This window comes from Doryrhamphus excisus, chromosome 15 (assembly GCF_030265055.1).
Source record: "Doryrhamphus excisus isolate RoL2022-K1 chromosome 15, RoL_Dexc_1.0, whole genome shotgun sequence".
In the NCBI taxonomy this organism is placed as follows: domain Eukaryota; kingdom Metazoa; phylum Chordata; class Actinopteri; order Syngnathiformes; family Syngnathidae; genus Doryrhamphus; species Doryrhamphus excisus.
The window spans coordinates 12,420,001-12,440,338 of NC_080480.1; the positions used below are offsets into that span (position 1 = coordinate 12,420,001).

General features: G+C 40.6%; 2 protein-coding genes across 7 annotated transcripts in view; one reads left to right on the plus strand and one right to left on the minus strand.

The window, feature by feature from the left end:
• Nucleotides 1-19,753, minus strand: part of gcgra (glucagon receptor a) — a 52,012-nt gene extending 32,259 nt beyond the window's left edge. Inside the window, exon 1 of the mRNA XM_058048171.1 lies at nt 19,499-19,753. The gene's annotated coding sequence lies outside the window, so the exon portion shown is untranslated. The remainder of the gene's footprint in view (nt 1-19,498) is intronic.
• The window catches only part of LOC131102701 (G-protein coupled receptor 183-like), a 71,943-nt gene that overhangs the window by 39,729 nt on the left and 11,876 nt on the right, over nt 1-20,338 (plus strand). The window lies entirely within an intron of this gene.

Sequence of the window (20,338 nt, forward strand, 5' to 3'; positions counted from 1 at the left end):
TGTTCCCCATGACGACATGGTTGATACTGTCTTTGTACAGCAACCTGTTCACTCCCGTTATGCAGCCTCCCGTCCTCTGTATCTCCACAGGGATCTCCGATCAGCACCAAAAATAATACGACATTAATATAAGTAAAGCACTATTAAACACTAAAAACGCCACAGAAGATAAGGAGTTGACGTAACTAGCATGGGCTCGGGTGGCGCCATCTTGAAACATGAGCTCTCCGCATCAAATCCAGTCTATATTGATGTATAAATCGAACGGTATGCTTGTTTTTGATATGGTGCTTCAATTAAATATCATTCATTCTTTTTCCAAGAGGGTCACGGGGGTGCTGGAGCCTATCCCAGCTGTCTTCGGGCGAGAGGCGGAGGTACACCCTGGACTGGTCGCCAGCCAATCACAGGGCACATATAGACAAACAACCATTCACACTCACATTCATACCTATGGACAATTTGGAGTCACCAATTAGCCTAGCATGTTTTTGGAATGTGCGAGGAAACTGGAGTACCCGGAGAAAACTCCACACAGAGATGGCCGAGGGTGGAATTGAACTCGGGTCTCTTAACTGTGAGGCCTGCGTGCTAACCACTCACCCACCGTGCAGCCTCAAATAAATATCAATATTTAAAAAATCTATCCCAATCTATACCTATAAAACACTGTCAGGCAACAGTAAACAGCTTCCTATTCTCTCTTCATTTCTTCAGGGTGAGTGATTTTACTTGTTTTACTTTTATTGCACAGCGGTGAACGTATCTTTATACTTGTACTGTATGGTAGTTAAGAATGGCTGTCCATAGCTGATGTGTAATGCTCCCAAAATAATCAGTTACCCCGCGGCATCTTGTGGTGGACCCAGCTGACTGCAGCTGCTTGCATGGCTACACCGATATCGAAAGCGCTCTTGTTGTGTTCTGCAGTGTGTGTGTGTGTGTGTGTGTGTGTGTGTGTGTGTGTATAAGCACGTATGAAAGCCAGCCATGTTAACACTTCAGTCACATTCCTAAAAAGGCTTAAAGTTGTTTATTTTCCCATGACAAGCTTTTAGGTTCACTCGTCGTAAGTGACCCAGCGTGGATGGATGAATAAAACACGTACACACACACACACACACACACACATGCACATCACAGTGTGACCCACTAGAAATGCACAACAAAGATACAAACACAAGATGATTTAACAGTCCAATTAGCGAAGGCGTTATCACTGTAGGAGACCAAGTCACGTCCTGCATCACATCGTGGAAGAGTAGCGACATGCTGCGCTTCATCACTCATTCAATAATGTGTCAGACCTCAGTAAACTGCTGCCTGATGTGCATGTAAAGACACGCCATTTAGGTCAGGGAATCAGCATCCAAGACCCCCCCCACTCCCCTGCCCCAGGCAGGGTTTCATCTGTAATCACATCTTTAGAACGCAAGATATGAGGATTTCACGATATGAGGAATACAGCAGGCCTGAACTGCAGCATTGTCCTGTTGAGGACCACACAGAACAAGAAATGCAGCATTTCCACATAGCCGTTTGACGCCCCTGCACAACCTGAAGCCCCATTGTTCCATTGAAGAAAAAAGCACCCCAGATCATGATGGTGCCCCCTCCACTTTGCCATGTGGAAAACATCTCGTGTGGGATCTCCTTGTTTGGGTACTAACGTTGCACACCATCATGGCCACCAATTCATCAGAGAATAAATCTTACTTCCACCATTTAATGTTCATGTTTGGTGCTCTGGTGCAAATTCAACAGCTTTTTTGAGTCTACCATTTGACGTTTTTGTTCCATAACCCTGAGCTAAACAATCCGAGCGTCTTCAAAGAGGGGGAAGCTTTTTCATACCTGACCTTGAATCCACATTTTTGCCAAGAGTTCATTTTTTTAATGTTTATCAGCTGATGAATGGCCTATTTCACTTTAATGCTTGTTTGTGGCTGCACGGCGGTCTAGTGGTTAGCACGCAGACCTCACAGCGAGGAGACACAAGTTCAGTCCCACCCTTGGCCATCTCTGTGGGGAGTTTGCATGTTCTCCCCGCGCATGCGTGGGTTTTCTCCGGGTACTCCGGTTTCCTCCCACATTCCAAAAACATGCTAGGTTAATTGGCGACTCCAAATTGTCCATAGGTATGAATGTGAGTGTGAATGGTTGTTTGTCTATATGTGCCCTGTGATTGGCTGGCCACCAGTCCAGGGTGTACCCCGCCTCTCGCCCCGCAACCCTCGTGAGGATGAGCGGTAGAAAATGAATGAATGACTGCTTGTTTGCAAAAAATGCATTTTGAAGCTCTACTTGAAATTTAAATACATTTAATGTAATAATTAAATACATTTTATAAATTCAATAAATTAAATAAATTTAATATACTTTATGTAAAATATTTAATATTAAATTTAATATATTTAATATAGATTAAATATATTTAATATTTATTAAATTTAATAAATGTAGTAATTTAAAAAAAAAAATGAAATACAAATAATATAGATCACAGTGTAGTTTTCTGTCAGGCAACAGCAAAAAAAAAGCCTGCCTTTAAGTGTCCACACGATGCAGGTACTGTCATCTGCAAACAGAAGCTAATTAGGCAGTAAAACACAGGCAGTAAACAGTCATTCACATGCACGCACCCACCGCCTTAAAGGAACAGTTCCACATTTTAAAAGCTTACTCTGAGATGTCTAAATAAAACATCTAAACTCTAATCGCAGTCATTTTAATGTGGTGTAAAACCAACAATTATTCCTTGACTGTTGCCAGGCAACCAAAGATGACTCATAAGATTATACTTTGTTCGGCCAAAACACACACACACACACACACACACACCGTGCTCTACATACTCTCCATGTATACAGACACTCCAACCACTGTGGTGTCATTTATCAGTCAGTTGTTATGGTTTTGATTGTCCATTGCATTACTAAATAAGGGAACCAAAATATTCAAAACTCCTTTCAGTGAAGTTGTCTCCATCGACAAATACTACCGGTCAAAAGTTTTAGAACACTCCAATTGTGTTCAAAGGTGTTCTCATTAGATGTCTGCATCATTTAAGGATTGGTTTTGGAGGTCTATATAAAGGCCCAAAAAAGGCCAGCATTGTTAGTACAGTGAACGGCATCACGTGAATGTCTTAAAACTTTTGCTTTACTGGATTGTTGTACCCTTACTTTACTTATCACACCGTGTAGCTGCAGCAGATGCATTCATGTTTTGAAGGGTGCAACCTTTCACCCTCGAGCAGTAGCAGACCGCAGCCCTAATGGCTGACTTTAAACGCATCTATCTCCCACTTGCAGCAGTGTTTTGAAAACATGACTTTTGTTCCTTTATTTATTTATTTCCAGCCGAGAGCAAAGTCAGCCTGTGGCCTGATGGGTGCTTTGCGTGTGCTGTGGATGACATTGCCCCCCCACCCCAGTCTTTTGAATATTTGATGTTTAGTTTATGACAATGTAGGAAAGGCTGGTTAATGGATCTCTTAAAGATGGTGGTGGAGATGAAGAAAGCGAGACAGCACATCAGCTACCGTATATAGACAGGTAGGCAGACATGAATATGAATCATAGTACATACAGTATATCATCAATATACTATATATAGTATATATATACAGGCTGCTCAGGTGGATGGTGTAGCTAGTGTCACGTTTGTGTGAACGGCATATCTATTAGCTGACTTTGGAGTCACTAAAATTTCAGTCAAAGTCAGCGCGTGCCTTTGTGTGTGAGACAACCCCCCCACCCCCCTATCCCTGTTTTCTAACGTCATCAGGAGTGTCCTCCATGACGTTTTTTTCGAAACCCGCTAATGGTTGCCACTGAAAAAAATGAATAAAAACTCCTTTCTATGTAATAGTAAAACTGCCAAAAAGGCAGCAAATGCCCGTGTTTAAAATGTGAATTTATGTACAGTGCTTAACTCTAAAACATTTCTAAGTACAAGTGATAAATTTATAAATAAGTTTTATGGGGAACTGAACTGAACATATAGTATTACATACTCTACTCGTCAACCGCTGCACACAAAAGGGTGAAAATTGGTCAAAACATAAACCCCAAAGTTTGGCCCCCATAAGCCAGACTGAGCAGCAAAACTCCCAATGTAACTTTAAGGCGTTTAGTGAAATCACCACCAAATTTGGCACATAGTATATTTGACTCGTGGGCTGCATTGATTTAACAAAATTGACAGGGGGGTGGCAGACTATATATTTTACATGGAACAGTCCACCTGGAATTACTGTATCTGTAAAAAGTGTCATGCAATCTGCTATATGTGCTTGTGTCCCTTTTTTCAGCAGCACTTTGTAAACAGTAGACAATCAAAAAAGAAATAGATAATACAGCTACTTGATGCCACCATGATGCCACCATGATGCCACCATGATGCCACCATGATGCCACCATGATGGTTGTATGTTAAGTTTAAATGAAATACTTTGGAAAAAAACAGGGTGGGCCCCCGGTCCATAGTTTGTCCACCCGTGCATTAGAGAGACTGAAAAGCACACGTGTGTAAAATTTTGAGCAAGATTGGTGAAACATAGCGGCCATCAGGCAGGACACAAAGCTATGTGTTATTATTGATTGTTGGCGTCAACATTTCAGCTTTTTCTCATTTTTTTACAATTTTTACTGTTTTTTTTTTTTTTTTTAATTCTATGAGTGATGCAATGACAAATGAGCCCGCACTTTGGGCACCCCCTACTTTTGTATATTGCACTTTTGTATATTGCAAATTTCTACTTTTGTAAGGGTTGCCCATCTAAATGTACTGCAAAAAAGGTCAGTAAGGATAATTCATAATGCCGATAATACAGAGAACATACTAACTCCTTATTTCTCCTTTTAAATTAAATTACATTAAATTAAATTACATTAAATTAAATTAGAAATGCAGGAAGTGAACAAATGTAACAGTTACTGACTGTAAAAGTACCAGATGGAGGGGTAGGATTTAATAAGCTTTGCTTCTTCCTACTCCTTTTGGACATGTGGAACTGTGAACTGATTATGTGATGCATTCAATTGTAATCTGATGCATGTTCAACTGAAATAAAACCATTACCATTACAGTCGGTCCTAACCTGCAGCGTTTTTTTGGAAGACATTTGTGCCTTTTAATTTTGAGGCAGCTGTCGCTCAACCTGTGAGCACTGATGGTACCTCCCGTCTGGCTGGAGCTTGCGGGTTGCCTGCCTGTCAAGCGTCTTCAGTGGTCAAAATGCATGCCTATTAGTCCCTATCCAGGAGTGGAAGGCACTGATGCAATAATAATATTTTTTGTAATATTCTCTCATCCACCGGCAAAGTCCCAAATATCGACAAATAGCTTTCAATGGACGGGTTGCTGACCCCCTCTCCCATATGTGTTCATTCTATTACTGATTGATAAATGATTCATGAAAAACAAACCCGTCTCCCAGATGTCATCCAAGTCTTGATGAAGCGTAAGTCCTACAAGTATGTACTGAAGGAGAGCTTTGTTTCTCTCCCCGTCGTGGGAATTGTCTTAGCTGCTTCATGCTGCAGCAGCTCATCACACATGAACTGACAGTACAACAGGGGAAATAAAAAAACTTGTATATAATATGTCTTCCCTGTGAATGCACAATGTTCTATGCGTGTGTGTGTGTGTGTGTGTGTGTGTGTGAAAAGATTTTTTTCACAATGCTGGAGGGAGAAAAAAAAAAAAACTCCAACTGTGCAACTCCTAAAGGAATAAGACATGCTTGGACAGATATAGAAAATAGATATAGAAAATACATACCCTATACTACTATGTAGGTTCCTCCTTATGAAATACTGTTTTTTTATGTCAGTCAGTGTTATTGCTTTTGGTAATGCTTATCTTTAATTAGAAGACAGTTAGTTCAGTGTCATATTCTGTTTGCAGTACGTGAGCCAGCCTGTCTTACACAGAGTTACTGCAAAATAGCTGCAACAGGGCCTGCAATTACTACAACATGACAAAGTGTTGTAGAACAGGAGACCTAAACAGTGGAAGAGTGTTATCAACCTCTGGCACTATCGTTGTCTATGACTCCTATGAGCCAAAAGCCGGGCTGCACTGAATTGGTTCAACAACAGATGTTTGGCTATATTGCAAATTTCACTTTCAGTCTCAAACTAGTGTGGGACTCTAACTCATTGTGGGAACTCTGTACGCCTGTATGGGACAGAGTGTTCCATTCTGAATAAATGTGATTTACAAGTACATATACCGTATCTGGAAAAAAAGGGGGAACTCTCTTACATGAACTGCCTTTAAAAGAGAGAAATAAGAGTTGTTTTGATTAATCAAGTATTCAGTGTGGCCCTAGACGAGGGGTCGGCAACCCGCATGCGGCTTTTAAGCCTTCTTGTTGTGGCTCCCTTTGCTCAGTTTGGTGATTTTTAAAAAACATTTTTTTGTTATCTGAAGCTTGTTTCTTTTGATTAATCAAGTATTCGATGAGGCCCTAGACCAGGGGTCGGCAACCCGCATGCGGCTACCTGTTGCAGCTCCCTTTGCTCAGTTTGGTGATTTTTTTTTTCAGTAATCTGAAGCTTGTTGTTTTGATTAATCAAGTATTCCATGAGGCCCTAGACCAGGGGTGCTCACACTTTTTCAGCATGCGAGCTACTTTTAAAATGACCGAGTCAAAATGATCTACCCACTACAAAAATGCAAAACATCTATTTATTTTCAAATGTATTGAGGATTATTTGTACGTACAATGTATGTTGATGTACCTTACATAACCAAATGAGCCAATATTGCAAAACACACATAATTAATTATTAACATTTTTTTGTAATTACCTGAGTTTACTTTGATGACTTGCACTGAATTGAACCAGCCAGGGATGCATAGTCCGGACAGTAGCTGCTGATAGCCAGGTTAGCCAGGCAAACGCACTTCGAAAAAGACATTGTGAAAAGAAAAGTCCACCTCCCATTCCGTATGGAAGTGATATATTTTTTGCCTTTTTACTTGGTCCAGCTCCTTCACTCATTTTAGTGACCATAAACTTTAGCGAGGGCTTAAAATCTCGCAATTCGCCGACTAGCTTAGCACTTTGCATCGTTGTTTACGCATGAGCGGTGACCTAAAGGTCAAAATTCAGTTGTCATCTGATTGGTTGTCCTGTATGTCAATCAAGTAACGGGGATGGATGATAGGCTGACATCGTAAGTTCTGCTGCACTTAGAGACGTTGTTTGATTTGATTGGTCACCCGAAGGGCAACATTCAGTTGTCATCTGAATGGCTGCCCTGTATATCAATCAAGTGACGGCATTGATGCTGGGATGATATTTTTTTAATGTCACGCCGCGATCGACCAGTACCACCTCCGCGATCGACCGGTAGATCGCGATCGACTTAATGAGCACCCCTGCCCTAGACCAGGGGTTGGCAACTCGCATGCGGCTCTTCAGCCTCCTTGTTGCAGTTCCTTTGCTCAGTTTGGTGATTTTTTGGTAATCTGAAACTAGTTGTTTGGATTAATCGAGTATTCCATGAGGCCCTAGACCAGGGGTCGGCAACCCTCATGCGGCTCTTCAGCCTCCTTGTTGCAGCTCCCTCTGCTCAGTTTGGTGATTTTTTTTAGTAATCTGAAACTAGTTGTTTGGATTAATCGAGTATTCGGTGAGGCCCTAGACTGGGGGTTGGCAACCCGTATGTGGCTTTTAAGCCTCCTTGTTGCGGCTCCCTTTGCTCAGTTTGGTGATTTTTTTTTAAAGTAATCTGAAGCTTGTTGTTTTGATTAATCAAGTATTCAGTGAGGCCCTAGACTAGGGGTTGGCAACCCGCATGCGGCTTTTAAGCCTCCTTGATGCGGCTCCCTTTGTTCAGTTTGGTGATTTTTTTTTTTTGTAATCTGAAACTAGTTGTTTGGATTAATCGAGTATTCGGTGAGGCCCTAGACTGGGGGTTGGCAACCCGCATGTGGCTTTTAAGCCTCCTTGTTGCGGCTCCTTTTGCTCAGTTTGGTAATTTTTTTTTGTAATCTGAAACTAGTTGTTTGGATTAATCGAGTATTCAATGAGGCCCTAAACTAGAGGTTGGCAACCCGCATGCGGCTTTTAAGCCTCCTTGTTGCGGCTTCCTTTGCTCAGTTTGGTGATTTTTTTAAAGTAATCTGAAACTAGTTGTTTGGATTAATCAAGTATTCAGTGTGGCCCTAGACTGGGGGTTGGCAACCCGCATGCGGCTTTTAAGCCTCCTTGTTGCGGTTCCCTTTGCTCGCTTTGGTGACCTGCCTTAGATCCATCCATCTTCTGCCGCTTATCCGCGGGAAAAGCAGCCTAACCAGGGAAGCCCAGACTTCCTTGGCCACTTCATCCAGCTCCTCTCTGCGGAGCCCAAGTGGTTCCCTGGCCAATTGAGAGACAGTCTCTCCAATGTGCCCTGGGTCTTCCCTGAGGTCTCCTACTGGTCGGATGTACACAACAACTCTTCCGGGAGGCATCCTGACCAAATGCCCATGCCACCTCATCTCTCTGAACGCGGAGGAGCAGCGGTTCTACTACAAGTCCCTCCTGGATGACAGTTCTACTCACTTTATCTCTAAGGGAGAGCCCAGCCACCCAACTGCTTGTGCTCGCGATATTGTCCTTTCGGTCACTACACAAAGTTCATGACCATATAGGAGGCTAGGAACGTACAGTATATTGAGCGGTAAATCAAGAGCTTTGCCTTTCACCTCAGCTCCCTTTTCACCACAACGGACCGATGCAGAGTCCGCATCACTGCAGATGCTGCAAGAATCTCCCTGTGCTTTAGATAGACCAAATCAATATAAACCAAACAAAAAACAGAGGTTTGGTCCATACCATATCAGAAAAGGTTCATTCATTGTGTTTTCCTCAAATTTTTCTTTATTAACATTTTTGGTGTCCAAGTGTTTTGGACTAATCGTGCATAAAATAGCCGCTAATACTCCACAGTAAATAGTCAACATACTCCATACAAAGGTTGCTGCACATGCTTCCAGCCGAGCCTTCCTGAAGCTAAAGCAACCATTGTTTACGCCCCGTGCTGTGATAACTGAGCGACACTTGACCCTTGACCAGCACTATCACGAGAAAAGTGAAGGGGGTGGAGGTTCGCGGGGGGGGGGACTACGTATTTTGAGTGAAGATCTGAACAAACCAAAGAGAAAAGCAAAACCATGTTTAGTTCTTTCATCCTCGCTTCTATCGATTTGTAGGCAGTAAATCTTTTCACTCCACTCTGCGTTTTTATGTACGCCAAAGAGGAATTTAACTCCCAAAAGGGGGGGGCGCATGAATCCATCTCCACAGTCGGTGCTTGAGACATGAGACAGACATGAACGCCGCTGGTTAAAACCCGCCAATCTCTGCTTACACTTGGCGTCTGTTCTTGAGTGGGCGGGTCATCAGTCTGTTAATCAGATCAGCCATGTTGACTCTTGATTGCGTGATTCATCCCTTTAGCGAGTTAGTGCCACTGATTTTTTTTCCGTCGATATAACCCAATGACCCCCGTCGTCCGCGATTGATATGTTCAGATAACGCCAGGCACGACCTTTTGAGTATGAAGCCATCATCTTATTCCATCTATAACCATTATTTTCATGGCCAACCACCAAGTGCTAGAAATTCTCAAGAGTCTGTTTAAGTAGCAACATATGGATCGACGGCTCTCGGCTTTCACTCCATTTACTTCCCTTTAATTGAAGGTGTTGACAGACAGGCCGCTGTTATTGAGCATTTCAATTACATAAACTGTCATAATCTGTCTAGGGGAATAAAAAAAATTGCAAATTTTTAGTAATTTAGTCGAATTTCATGCAAAAAAATGTGCTGTAATCAGTTGTAAAATTAGAAAATGAAGTCATTTTAATGAAGCAACATGCCTTAAAGCAGGGGTCTCAAACACGCGGCCCGCAGGCCAAATGTGGCCCGCAGGACACTAGTTTGAGGCCCCCCGCCTTGATATGAAAGTTTAATGTTAGTGCGGCCCGCGCAAGTTTGATATGGATGCTGTATGGTATCATGTACCCAGAAAAAAATTATTATGTTTGATTAATGTTCATGTTAAAGGTTAAATAACTGTTAATAGTTATCCTCCCTATCCGTGTGGAAGTGGTAAGTTTTTGGCTTTTTAAGTTTAAAGGAAATAACTTGGAGGCTACTGTTTAGGTCGCTAGCTCTCTAGTTTGCGAGTTAGCATGTGTCACAAGACCCTGCAGTTGCGCAATATGTTGTAAATAAAAAGAGTATAAATGTGACTATAGTCGTGTTTTGTCATGTCTACAGGGCTCTAATAATGCTTTGTTCATTTTAATCTGAAAAAAATAATTTGTCTACCCACCAACTATATGTGGTTTCTTAAGTTTTTATTATTTGCCCTTTTATTATTATTATTATTATTATATTTATTTATTACTGATTGGTTTATTTTCTTTATTCTTGATTTGTTTATTTATTTTTCATCTTATTTTGTGTAGAAAAATAAAAAGTAAGATATTTGAGAACAGTGGAATGTTTTATCAGAGCTTTTCTTGTAGAAAATTGGAACCAAAGCAAAGTTTATTCAAATTGAGTTTGAGACCCCTGCCTTAAAGGTAACAGCGTAACCTAATGGTTCTCAATTATTTTCTGTCATTCTCCCCCAGGGGACAGAACTGTTTCCACGTCTCCCGATCTTAAATAAAGTCGTCCCTCCCAACTTCAAAAGCTGAAACTGTGGTTGACTATGGCCCATTATTAGTCCAAAATATGCATATTTCTTGTAGTCTTGGCCTAAATCAAGCATTTTGAACTAAATGTCCGATATTGTCCAACTCATTAAATTCTATAAAATTTCACTCTACATTCCAGTTGTTTTCAGTGATAATATTACTTTTTCATCCAAAGTAATATTTTATGCTAAATGCTTAGAAAAAGGGTTAGCGCGCAGACCTCTCAGCTAGGAGACCAGGGTTCAATTCCACCCCCGGCCATCTCTGTGTGGAGTTTGCATGTTCTCCCCGTGCATGCGTGGGTTTTCTCCCGGTACTCCGGTTTCCTCCCACATTCCAAAAACATGCTAGGTTAATTGGTGACTCCAAATTGTCCATAGGTATGAATGTGAGTGTGAATGGTTGTTTGTCTATATGTGCCCTGTGATTGGCTGGCGACCAGTCCAGGGTGTACCCTGCCCCTCGCCCGAAGACAGCTGGGATAGGCTCCAGCACCCTCCGCGACCCTCATGAGGAAAAGCGGTAGAAAATGAATGAATGAATGAATGCTTAGAAAAAATAGCCAGTTTAAAAACAACAATGCTACTTGTTTATTAGGTTTTAGGTTGAAGTAATGGTAAAATAACTAAAACTAAATAAAACTAAAATAAAATAAAACTGCATATAGTAGACGGTGGTCTAGGGGTTAGCGCGCAGACCTCACAGCTAGGAGACCAGTGTTCAATTCCACCCTCGGGCATCTCTGTGTGGAGTTTGCATGTTCTCCCCGTGCATGCGTGGGTTTTCTCCGGGTACTCCGGTTTCCTCCCACATTCCAAAAACATGCTAGGTTAATTGGCCACTCCAAATTGTCCATAGGTATGAATGTGAGTGTGAATGGTTGTTTGTCTATATGTGCCCTGTGATTGGCTGGCGACCAGTCTAGGGTGTACACTGCCTTACGCCCGAAGACAGCTGGGATAGGCTCCAGCACCCCCGCGACCCTCGTGAGGAAAAGCGGTAGAAAATGAATGAATGAATGAATGCATATAGTAGCATTAAAAACTATTTTTTTCCACCATCATGAAGTACATGTCAGTGTTTTCCAAGTGATAGCACAGAGGAGAACGCAACACTGGACTTTGTCATCTTAAAATGTCTTCTTCCTAAGTGTCTTTCTTGAACAGTGGGTGGATGTGATTGAAGTATTTCCCTGTTTGGCCGCTTTCCAAAGAGAATGTGTTCAATTCTTCGCCTGGGATTGCTTCCATGTGGACACTCTACCCAGCTGTCAAAAGTCAAATCCCTTTGACCCAGTCTGATATCGGGACGCTGGGCTCTTTTTTTTTGGCCCGCCAGCTTGATTAATGTGACTATTTCCCACTGTACAGCAGGCGCCATTACAACACTCTACATTTGTTCACATGGGCGGGTGGGAAGGTACGCTGCTGGCAGCCGTCCAGGCCACACTAGAAAGTGATGGAATGTTCTGGGCTGCCTATCCGATTCTGGTCCTGGTACTGAGCGGAGACTATGGACCCGAGGCAACACTGACTATCTGATGGGGGAATCATAATGATATTTTTCAATGCTCATTTCTCTTTCAACAGCAATAATAATAATAATGAATGACAAGTGTAGAATACTACATATTCTCATGGGTAATTTTGTCAATCATACCCAATCTCATATTTCTTCCCAGTTTTTGTGCATTATAACACGGGAAAAGAAGTTAATATGAGCTAGCTAACAATGCCATAGGGACACACCAATTTTGACTACAAAAAAACCCTCTAACAACATTGCATTGTTTGATATACATGCTGTGATCATGCATTAACGCGTACACTGATGATATTATAATATAATAATATATTAATATTATAATAATATAATAATAATTGTTATTATTATATTAATATATATTAATATAATATAATAATAAAATAATACATTCAAATATAATAAATATTATAATAAATTATTATTATTATAAATAATAAAAATATAATAATTATTCTAGTAAAACATATAATATAAAATATATATAATATAATAGTTGCAGTATCTTGCCGTATTTTGATGATTTAAAACACCACCGAAATTTTGTTTCTAGGCCGCATTGCTACATATACTTATGCTAGTTCCGTCAGCAACACAGATACAGCGACAACATTTACGATGTCCGCTCTCATTGGGATGGCTGTATCTTCCAGCACATGACGCGCGTTCCAGCTGACGGCAAACAAGTTTTTGTAGCCAAATGGAGAGCTAGGTATCCATCATGGTAACCATGTCTGCCCTGAAAGGTGTCTGCGTAAATATAAACGTTTAATAAAAATAGCATTTACAACAGCGATTGACTAGTTAAGTCCTATAGATCAACTGGTTGCTGACCCTTCAACCCCCTACACCAGGGGTCTCAAACTCAATTTACTTGGGGGCCACTGGAGCTCGGGTCTGGGTGAGACTGGGCCGCATCAGGTTTTCCAAAAAAAAACGCATTTATTAAAAACAACATTTTTTTAAAAACTTCGCCTTGGTTCCAATTTTCTACGAGAAAAGCTCTGATAAAACATTCCACTGTTCTCAAATATTATTAGAGCCCTGTAGACATGACAAAACATGACTATAGTCACATTTATACTCTTTTTATTTACAACATATTGCGCAACTGCAGGGTCTTGAGACACTTGCTAACTCGCAAACTAGAGAGCTAGCGACCTAAACGGTAGCCTTCAAGTTATTTCCTTTAAACTTAAATAGCCAAAAACTTACCACTTCCACACGGATAGGGAGGATAACTATTAACTATTGTTATTTAACCTTTAACATGAACATGTTAACATGAACACTAACATGAACATGAACATGAACACTAACATTAAACTTTCATATCAAGGCGGGGGCCTCAAACTAGTGTCCTGCGGGCCACATTTAGCCCGCGGGCCGCATGTTTGAGACCCATGCCCTACACTAACAGTTTCCACCTCCGAGTTTGTGCCTTTTTGGCCCATAAAGAACAAATCAGTAATTTGGTTTCCTTCTTAACCTCCTTCTTGTTTTGGAGGTTACATTAAGAGGTCTTACTCTCTTGTCATTGGCCAATAAGATGTAATAAACTCTATAAATGTATTAGTTTAAGCCGGAACCAAAACAAAATAAAATAAAGAGTGTCTTGGAGCGACGCAGGAGTCGATGTCTATTCAATAGGCGGTAGACGTTTCCTGTCTCTAACAGGAAAGGATTGGTTCTGATGTTTCCTCTAAAATTGTGTATATTAAGACTATGTGTGTGTGTGTGTGTGTGTGTGGGTGACAGAGAGCGCATACAAAATCCAAACTGTTTAATGTCATTTTTATTGTGGAGGTACTAAAACTGTCATGTGAGACTCATAATAAAACGATTAGGTACCGCAGATTATTCTCACTGTGTTTTGGAAGCGTGACACTTGTGACTGTTTATTCATATTAGTATTAGTTACTTAACTAAGCCCCAGAGGAGATGCTTTTAATCGTCTGCGTGAAATTCACAGTGCTTGGTTGTTTATTATTGATGTCAATTTCTTGGAGTGATCCCTCTCATTGCTCTTTTTTAAAAAAAAAATTTATTTTGCTTGCTATTATTAAGGCTGCGTAGGCGGGCTAAATTAATACTCCGTTAAATCCGTGATAGCTTTATGACATAACTGATTTGTGTGTGTGCCTGAACATGTGTATGGGTATAATTAATGGGACATCGGAAATCCCACCCTTTGTCGCCTGTGCTATTATTGTTCAATTGCACCCTCGGCCATCTCTGTGTGGAGTTTGCATGTTCTCCCCGTTCATGCGTGGGTTTTCTCCGGGTTTCCTCCGAGTCCTTCCCTTTACTGAGCGCTGCTCATCCCCAGAGGAGTGCACTGACTTCTTACTCCGGTACTCCGGTTTCCTCCCACATTCCAAAAACATGCTAGGCTAATTGGCGACTCCAAATTGTCCATAGCGAGTGGTTAGCACACAGGCCTCACAGCTAGGAGAACCAAGTTCAATTCCACCCTCGGCCATCTCTGTGTGGAGTTTGCATGTTCTCCCCGTGCATGTGATTGGCTGGCGACCAGTCCAGGGTTTACCCCGCCTATTGCCTGAAGTCAGCTGGGATAGGCTCCAGCACCCCCCGCGGCCCTCGTGAGGAAAAGCGGTAGAAAATGAATGAATGAATTGTTGTTTACAAACAAAAAGGGCTGCACGGCGGTCAAGTGGTTAGCATGCAGGCCTCACAGCTTGGAAACCCAAGTTCAATTCCACCCTCGGCCATCTCTGTGTGGAGTTTGCATGTTTTACTCCGGTTTCCTCCCACATTCCAAAAACATGCTAGGTTAATTGGCGACTCCAAATTGTCCATAGGTATGAATATGAGTGTGAATGGTTGTTTGTCTATATGTGCCCTGTGATATAAAAGACAAGGGCGAATTTCTTCGATTTACTGCAAACAACATTGATTTTTTTCACCCTTCTTTCTCAAGGTGTGATGTTGATGTAAAAGCTTCTGCCACCTTGGTGCTGAAAGACAAAGGTTGACAAAACAAGAGTGTCAAGAGGAGACCAGACACCTAAAAAGATGAGAAGATAGTCCAGCTCTATGTTGTTGAGGGGCAGGTGCGCTGAAGAGTGGATGTGTGATCACGATCATGTACATTGAGCCTGGGGGTTGGGGGTTGGGGGGGGGTGCTCTTTGGGTTTCGGCTCCAAACGGACGCACATCATCACGGAACCCGGGGAAGGTGCTAAGAATAGCCTACACTACAAAGAGCTGTCACTCTGGATTGTAACAGAGTGCCGATAAGGGTCCATCAGGGAGGGTGTTGCCGCCGGGCTCTCCTTTCAATGTGCTGTATGGCTCACCACCTCAGACACTTTATCGGCTTCAATTTGGTGGGAAGACGTCTGGGTGTGGAGATCACTGGTCTACAAGTAAAATGCTTCCGGAACAAAACTGCTATATTTTTTTGGTGTAGGTCAGAAGTACAGATAGTATTTCCAAGACAGATAATTATAAGCAGCTGGTGGCAAACCTCGGCCACCAGCATCCAATGCAGACCGAGGAACAAAACTGGTATATTTTTTGGTGTAGGTCACTATTAAAGAAAACATAAGCCAGAAGTACAGATAGTATTTCCAAGACCGATAATTATAAGCAGCTGGTGGCAAACCTCGGCCAACAGCATCCAATGCAGACCGAGGAACAAAACTGGTATATTTTTTGGTGTAGGTCACGAATAAAGAAAACATAAGTCAGAAGTACAGATAGTATTTCCAAGACAGATAATTATAAGCAGTTGGTGGCAAACCTCGGCCACCAGCATCCAATGCAGACCGAGGAACAAAACTGGTATATTTTTTGGTGTAGGTCACTAATAAAGAAAACATAAGTCAGAAGTACAGATAGTATTTCCAAGACAGATAATTATAAGCAGCTGGTGGCAAACCTCGGCCACCAGCATCCAATGCAGACCGAGGAACAAAACTGGTATATTTTTTGGTGTAGGTCACTAATAAAGAAAACATAAGTCAGAAGTACAGATCGTATTTCTAAGGCAGATAATTATAAGCAGCTGGTGGCAAACCTCCTGCAATATGTCACTGAATATACACTTTTTGCTTTCCCGTCTAGATTTATTTACCGAATAAAGGGAACTTTGTTGTTTTAAGTGATACTTTGGTTTAGCGCTTGGTGATGTATTGATATTTCTTTTAAGCACAATGTCAAAAAAAAGTTCATATATCGTTCATATCTACATATAGACTGTATTTGATGTGGAGGTGTAATGTTTCAAGCTAATAACTGTCTTCTGCACCGTTTTTAGTGTTTAACAGTGCTTTATTCATAACTTTTTTTTTATTTTGTGCCGTACCGTCCCTTTAAGCAAGTGTGCAGCTATGGATGTTCATCTTGTAGCTTCTCTCTTACTCCATTGTTTACACTCGGGAGTAACTGTTAGCTTTGAGCACCCCTTTGCTATGTGGAGCTATCGGAGAACCCCGCAGAGATATGAAGGAGGAGAGGCTGCATAGCGGGAGTGAACAGCAAAAAAGGCGGTATAAAAGTTGCTGTATAAAAACGCTATCAACCATGTTTACCGTATTTTGTAATGGGGATCCTTAAATGAAAGTGCTAACGACGCTAACTTGAGACACTAAAGATTTAACTTTTTAAGATTGTTTACATTTTAATAAAACTATACACACATATTTGGCTTTGGCCTATGTCTAAAAAAAGATTTTGGTATATATTGTATATTGATATTCAACTTAATAAATCAGGATATGAGTTTTGGTCCAGCCTTACTTTAGCTTGTTTTTCATTAGATATTCAATCACCTGATTTCTTGACTTATTTCTTACATATATTCCAAGAAATAGAACTGAATCTCAGCTTTGTGATATAGGTGAAAAAAATATATTATTGCTATGAACTTCAGTCTTTGCTCTTTTTTCCCATGTTTGCTGTTTTTCAGTTCTATTTGATCTTTCTGTTAACTTAATTTTCTTGTCATATTATGACTTTATTCCCATTATATCATTTTTTCCCAACCGAATTTGCCAAAAATGACAACTTGTTTTGTTTCTCTTTAATATCATGACCCATTATTGCTCAAGAAAAAACAAAGAACATATTTTCTTTCCTTAATTTTTCACCTCTATGCTGTTAATGATTTTTTTCCCTCATAATATTACCATAAAGGTTTACCATCCACTGCAAATGAGTCATCTCAAAGCCATTATTGCCTGAAAAGCTAGTGACATGTGAGTAGCACTATGGAAAAAAAAAATCAAACAAAGACAGAGAATGCCTGAAATAAATACAAAGAACCTGAGCAGTTTATTACCTTAGTAACGGGGTCAAGGAACATACAGAGTGCTTACAGATCTGTAGATGTCTGGCCAACAATGGCTTCCCGACTGACACTTGTAAACCCGGCTTACCCTTTGTCACAGTCTTGTGCAATTTTGTTTGCCAAAGAGTAACTTTTGTCATTTTAACGTCAACTTTTTTTCCACAGTGGTGGTAGCATGCATGAGTGCTGCCAGGACTGGGGAGCTACGGTTCATTGATGGCAAAGATGAACTCCAACATGTACTTTGACAGCGCATGCGCCCCTTATTTAGGGAAATTGGGCTTCACGGCAGATTTCCAACACAAAGAGCCCAAACACACCTCCAAGATAATCAAGGCACGAAAGCTGTCTTCATTTAGCACTGAATAGCACACATCATATAAGCACTGATATTGGTATTTTATGCATGGTAGCACTCACACATTCACCCGAATGCTCTTACGACAACATACACACACGCATCACTCATTCAAGGACTGATGCGTTTATTATAGCTCGTACCATGCGGAATATATTTGCACAATTAGCATTGAGGTCAGGATTAGCGGCGGCGTGCAAATCCAAGATGAGCACATGGCTCGTTGTTCTAGCTGTCCAACTGGGTCCAATTAGGAAGTCAAAACACTTCTGGGCTATTAACTCATTCATATTTATAAGTTTTTTTAAAATCCTGAACGCTTGCTCCCAAAAGACGTATATATGTCTTTTAGGTTTTGTTGCGCAAGAGGCAAAAAGAGGTGATTGGAGAAATTTTTATGTATGCACACGTTGGCGTGGTCGTGCACACGCATACAGTTTAGTTCCAAATGGGGAAATTGTAAGTAGATGGTGTGATATTTGTAAACAACCCTTTTTTTGTGTTGTTTAACTGTTGTGTTGTATGTGGTTATGCCCAAATTTTTTTTTTTTTTTAGTCGGGAACTGATATTTTCCTGAAACCTACCTATGTTCTACTGCTGATGACTAAAGAATGAAAAAAAATGCTGATGAAAGACGCAGTTGTTGTTCATATTGTGATGTCATCTATTTATTCATCACATTATTATTATTATTTATTATTATACGGGAGCCAGGCAACGACATTTCGTTGGCAATTTCACTGTTGTGTTATTGTGCAATTACAATAAAGAAAGTCTATCTATATATCTATATAGCCAAAGAACACAATATTCTGTGTTTTTTCACAGAAAAATGAGTGAAATATCACTCAAAAATCCTCTAAAATAGTACGAAAGGGGTTGAATTTTGAAAAAATGGCTGGGATTGAACGAATTAAGCCGCAAATTGTATTATTTTATGAGTCACTGCTCTATATTGTATATAAATTACATTATTGGGAAGAAAGGCGCAAAACAGTGCCATCTCCTGGATGTATCAGGCACTGCCCCAAATATTGTGCAACACGTAATGTAACATCTGTTTGTCTGCTAACGCATTTATATTATTTATGTAGGGTATATACTGTATATTCAAAGTGGGCGTTTTTTAGTGTTTTAGGAATATTGCCAGTAATTTGTCTTTAGAAATTATTTATGCTGAGCAGGGCTAAAAATGGGAGACACTTTAAACACTTTATTTTGTACTGTGCTGGTTTTTTAGTATAAACCTTAAACTAGGTTTTATTTATATTATTTATATTGTGAAATCTACAAACATACTTAGTTGTGTATCCACTTTGCATTATGCTGCATAGTGTAAATGGAAGCCGCCGCTATTAGATAACGAACCATTTCAGGCGTGAGCGATAAAGTCACACGATAAGTGCACTTGCTTTATACGTGAGGACCTGAACACAACATCGCACGCTTTCCGTGCATTGCTGTACTTCCTTCAACACGTAAAAGAAACAATATCCCCCCTCCCACATTTCACAACGTGTCCACACGCCATTAAAGTGAAGGAAAGGAAAGTATCGAAAGTAAAAGTAGTTACCGGTGAAGCGGTCGGTCCATCCGACTCCAGTTCATCTTGATGAGCATCTGGAAGAAACCGCTTCTTCACTTCCAAGTGGCGTTTTAATCCAACTTCTTCCAATAATCAATGAACGCCTCCCCTCTGCATTCACGTGACTTTAATACAAGTTTTGTTGTAAATTGTTAGTTTTAAAAAAGGAGGGGGGTTATTAATAATACTGATGTGGCGCTGTGGTTGATGTGACTGGTGGCTTGTGTGCTCCGCTTCTGCACACGCTCCTTGTACCCTTGTGACGTCACGACGGGGGGGGGGGGGGTAGTGGGTTATTTGGTGTGTGTGTGTGTGTGTGTGAGACAGAGAGAGTGTGACATAGCTAAATATATTTTCTCTCCACCAGAAATAGTTAACGTTTTCAACATGAACACCTCGGTTAACGACCGGTCTACCCACCCAGTCTATTCCAATGGGATTATGGTAGAAAGACGTTATGAGTTATTTTTATTATAAGTTTTTTTGGCTGTAATTGTAATCTTATTAAAGATTATTTTAGTCCTTTAAAATAGTTTAATTATGGGTGTCCGATACATATAGGTACAGATAATTATCGACCCGATATCAGTATACAAATGTGATATCGGTTGATATCAATATCAATATTTTTATCATGAAAAACGATATTTTTTAAATGCTTTATACAACACATACGTGAGATACGTTATGTTGCACATATCGGTATCGGCTGATATCAGTATCGGAAATTGAGATCTATATCAACATATATAATATCAACATATCAATATGTTGATAACATTATATCAACATATTGTTTTTTGGCAAAAAAAGCTAATATCGGATGTG